We start from the raw sequence: 5353 nt of genomic DNA, 5'->3' as shown, positions 1-5353 counted from the left end.
GTTTTCCAGAGTGACTGCATCAATTTGCATTCCCACCAACAGTGCAAAAGCGTTCCCCTTTCTCTGCATTGTCACTGACATCTATTGTTTCCTGAGTTGATCCTTTTAGCCATTCTGGCAGGTGTGAGATGGTATCTCACTGGGGTTTTGAGTTGTATTTCCCTGATAATGAGTGATGCTGAGCATTTTTTCATGGGTCTGTTAGCCAAAAAAAAAATGAAACTCTTCACAAATTTGCGTATCACCTTTGTGCAGGGGCCATGTGAATCATTCCAATTTTAGTATATGTGCTGCAGAAGCGAGCACTAGATATTCTTTACCAAGTTCAGGGAAATCCCCCCTTTTTCTAGCTTACTGAGAATATTTATCATGAATGGGTACTAGATTTCATCAAATCCTTTTTTTTTTTTTTTTTTTTTTGCATCTAGTGCTTTGACCATGCAATTTTTCTCTTCTAGCTGTTGATGTGACAAATAACATTAACTGATTATGAATGCCGAACAAGCTTTGTGTGCCTGGTGGACATTCCACTTGGTCTTAGTATGTAATTATTTTTATACATGGTGGGTTTCAATTGTTTAATATTTCACTAAAGATTCTGCATCTATGTTCATGAGAGAGCTGTAGTTTTTTTCTGATTGCACGGTTTTTGCAGCAGGGTAATGTTGGCCTCAGAAGGAGTTAGGAGGCATGTCTTCTGCTTTTATCCTCTGAAAGAAATTGTGGAGAATTGGCAAAATTTCATCCTTTAATGCTTGGTAGTATTCACCAGTGAACCCACCTGGCCTTGTTCTTTCTATTTTCATAAGGTTATTAATTGTTGATTCAATTTCTTTAATAGGTATATGCCTGTTTCAATTATCTGTATCTTCTTTGGCAAATTATGTTTTTTTTAGGGATTGGCCCATTTCACCTAGGTCTTCAAACTTGTGGGTAGACCAACTGTTTTAAGCCAGGTTTTCTAACATACAAATATGTAACTAATCCTAGCTCAACTTAACTTTTCTCCCAGTAGAATGGGCCTAGAACACTATTTCTAAACAAAAATAACGATTCAAACAAAACAACCATTTTTCTTCTTTAAAAAGGAATAAATTCTAGTATAATTACCAGGTATCTCTAAAAAAAGTCATCTGTCTTCAATTAAATACAGTCAAGTTGCATCACAGTTGCCTTTTACTTACAAAATTAAATTATAAATGGAACACACTAATAAACACAAGAGATAGAGACAAAAATTATTTTATTCATTATGTATTTATTTATTTTAAAGATTATTTATTTATTTTGAGAGAGAGAGAGAGAGAGAGAGAGAGAGAGCAAGCAGGGGAGGGGCAGAGAGAGGGAGACAGAGAGAATCCCAAGCAGACTCTGCACATCAGTGCAGAGCCCATAGCAGGGCTAGAACCCAGGAACTGTGAGATCATGACTGGAACCGAAGTCAAGAGTTGGATGTTCAACCAACTGAGCCACCCATGTGTCCCAGAGAAAAACATCCTTTTAAATGGTGTAGGATATATTCCCCAACATTCGACTCAATAAATAAATGTCTCAGAATTGTGAAGAACTAGAATGGAAAATTGCTTTTCCATTACTTGGCCTCGGTTCCTACATATGTCCCACAGTGTGAACTAATCACCATACTGAGTGGGTTTCTAGTATTTAGATATATGTATTTTTGAAAATATGGCTCCTGAATATAATCCAACTACTTCCTTTAGTGTTCAACTTGAAGAAACTGCAACTTATTCTAAGGAATAAGATGGGAAATGTATCTACAACTTCATGCTGATTTGAACTTAACGAGAGGAAATGTTTGGGGCTTTCAAGGCTATTATTGACTCTCCTTCTCACACACACATTATATTATATATATATATGTATATATATAAATTGTATATATAATTGTATATTTATATTATATATAATATGTGTGTGTATTTGACTTTATGATTTTACTGTAGCAAACCAGCATAACTACTAATCTATAGCCCGCTGATGGATATCAGCTATAAATAATATGTAAGGTATGATGATAAAATAATTCAACTTAGTTTTGGCCAAACCTATTGATAAACAAGTGTGAATTAGCACTTGTTTTCTTATCTCAAAATCTATATATATTAAGATATTTTCTAATTTCTCTTTTTGGAATATCCTTTGAAGCTTGCTCAAATCATTTAAATTCAATTAATCTTGGCAGGTGGCCATTCTTAGCAAGTAGGCTTGGTTTCTAGTAATAGTAGAAATTCGTCTCATGTAAGTGTTAGGCACTTAAAATTGACAAAATTATTTTAAGACAAAATGTGTGGTGCCTCTAAATTAACAAGACTTGCTTCATTCTTATGGCTCATAATCTAGTTCTGAGAACAAGTCACAGGAATAAATTTCAAAGTGCTGATGGGTCCTTCGCTGGAATTAGTCAATAAATATCACGACCGTTGTAAAGAAGACAACACATATTGGATGTAATAGTTCTAATACATTTGCTTAAATCTTCACTCTCTGGTAGCCAAATACCTTCTACTTTATTTTAAAAAAATATCTTAGCTTTTTGTAAATGAGCAGTATGAAATAGCTATACACCTTCATCTGCATGATGTTTCTAAACTCACGAAAATAAGGCAATTTTCCTCCCCACCTCAATCCTGTTCCATCTAAGAAAAACTTTCTCCCTCACTCCTATTCCATCTAAGAAAAACTTTCATGCAGGTAATTGTTTCTTATGATTTATTTTCATTTTTTCAATATTTTAAAAGTTTATCTATTTTGAGAGAAAGTGAGCATGAATGGGGGAAGGGCAGAGAGAGAGAGAGAGAGAGAGAGAAAGAGAATCCCAAGGAGGCTCCAAGTTGTCAGCACAGAGCCTGACGTGGGGCTCAAACTCACAAACCGTGAGATCATGACCTGAGCTGAACCCAAAAAGTCAAACACTTAACGGACTGAGCCACCCAGGCACCCTATTATGGTTTCATCTTCTGCAATTCTCCAAAAGAAAGACCACAATATGTCCTCATGTATCAGCTTTATAGAGAATGTACACCGGGTATGCCCTTATTTTTCTTTGAATCTTGGACTATAAAATCAGAACAGTTTCATAAAAAGTAGGACTGGGAGTAGTTGAAGTGAGTGGGGCACTTACTTTGGGCACAAAGTTTAAGGAGTTCAAAACATTTGGTAACCAACATAAATAATATTTATGCATTATAGCTATAATATATAAAAATAGATATGACAACATTTATATTTTATAAGTGTATATTATGTATTTGTATCTTATAAATTTATAAATCTCTATTTGAATTTTATCATATAATATTTTAAGCAAATTGTTAAATCAAATTTAATGAAAAAAGCCAATAATGTACACATTTTCAAATCTTTAAATAAACATTGGCTTATTTATTTGTTTTGTCACACTATCATATTGCACAAGGAAATACTCCTTTATAATCAACCTAAAGTTCCTGGTCTATGTAGATGTTACGTTTTAGCTGGATGGCTTTATGAAGGTTAACATGTCTGTGTGGGAACAGATTGGATAATATCAACTCTGATATATAGTAACATGTTTTTTTTTTAATTATTGTAGAAGTTTCATTAGCTTTTTCCAATTGGTTCTAAACACGGGAGAATATTTTGATATGTGTATACAAGGAAACATGTTTTCCTCACATTCCAAATTTTTTCACAGCTGCCTCTTGCTAACAAGCACTGCTAGAGGGATAACATTTTAGCTTCCCAAAGGTTATGTGTATGGTGTGCACCATCATCCTGTGTTATATTATGAAGAGTCCACAGAGTAATTTTGGTAGAAATCAACTCAAATGCCAGTTTAGTGGCAGTTTATTGTGGTTTTTTTAGGTAGACATATTGTTTCAGAATAATGTGAAAGTATCCGAGAACAGAAATAATGGGAAAGCACAAATACCAAGAGGTAAATACCATGGGGTACCATTCTAAATAGAAAATTCTGTCTGTTCTTCAATATTTAAATAAGTTTGCTGTTTATTCAGCATATGACCTAATTCAAATTATTTACAATTCAAGTATTTGTGTCTACTGTGGATCTTGTTTTGGCTGTTTAGTCTAAAATGGTTCCCCTTGTTATTTCTTGTATACTGTATACAACCTAGATTAGCATAATCACTGTGATTAACATTAATTGAGGAACAGAAATGAAAATGGTTGCCGAAAGCAGTTTGGATGATATGTACAATGGTAAAATTTTGTATTGCATGAATACTCAAATTATAACATTTGACTTTAGTTCTAAAATCTCTAAAGCATTAGTGGGAGAATAGAATTTAGGGCATAGATGAATATACAAATGTAGGCTAGACAAAAACACAGATGTGATCTATACAGAATATACATTACTGTACTAATATATTTAACTGGGAGGGACTGTAATATTAATGGTACTATAGACTTTATAATTATGCTAAGACGTGAGTCAATCCTAGCCTTAATTGGTAGCTGAGTAATTGTAAGTTACTGTCTTCCTCCAAGGCTCAGTCTTCCTGCTTGTAAAATGGTATATTAATATAATTTACTCAGTAGGGTGGTTGCAAGCCTTAAATGTAATTATAAATGCAAGTTTTTTGGCATAATGTTAGACAAATGATAAATGTTTCCTAAATATTATCTATGGTATATCACTTCTCTGACTTCTTTTTCTGTTTCATCCCTTAAGGTCATATTTGTGTTCACAAATCTGCATTTTATTTCATATTCCTTCCACTAATAGCTTTCGCTGTTTGCACTGTTTCTGGATTTCACACCAGTTTAAATTGGATAACTCTACCTCAAAACACAAAGGATATCCACATCCAAAATATTAAATTTGGGACACATGATAACAAGACTGATCTTGGGGATCATTTTTTAATGTATAGAAATATTGTACACATTATACAATGTGTGCACATCACAATGATGTTCACATAAAAGTAATAGGATATTGTATGTCAGTCATATTTCAATAAAAACATCAATTTTGAGGGGTGCCTGGGTGGCTCAGGTGGTTGAGCATCTGACTCTTGATTTTGGCTCCGGTCAGGATACTAGAGTTGTGGAATTGAACCCCATGTCAGTCTCTGCGCTCGAGCCTGCTTGAGTCTCTCTCTCTCTCTCTCTCTCTCTCTCTCTCTCTCTCTGCCCCTCTCCCCTGCATGTGCTCTCTCTAAAAAAACAAACAAAACCCCCCAATTTTGGGAAGATAGCTAATGCAGTTCATTACTGACAGCTAAAATTTATATGTATATTCATTTTATATATATATATTCAATTCAAAAACTGTAAACACAGTTAGGAAAGTAAAACTACCTGTTGGCTTAAGTTTTCTGATAAT

General features: G+C 34.0%; 1 pseudogene; it reads right to left on the bottom strand.

The window, feature by feature from the left end:
• Positions 1-210: 210 nt before the first annotated feature.
• On the bottom strand, positions 211-306 carry LOC122218800 (annotated as a pseudogene).
• Between the last annotated feature and the right edge of the window lie 5047 nt (positions 307-5353).

The sequence above is a fragment of the Panthera leo genome, chromosome B1 (assembly GCF_018350215.1).
Source record: "Panthera leo isolate Ple1 chromosome B1, P.leo_Ple1_pat1.1, whole genome shotgun sequence".
NCBI lineage: Eukaryota > Metazoa > Chordata > Mammalia > Carnivora > Felidae > Panthera > Panthera leo.
This window is presented reverse-complemented; position numbering and strand designations above follow the sequence as displayed.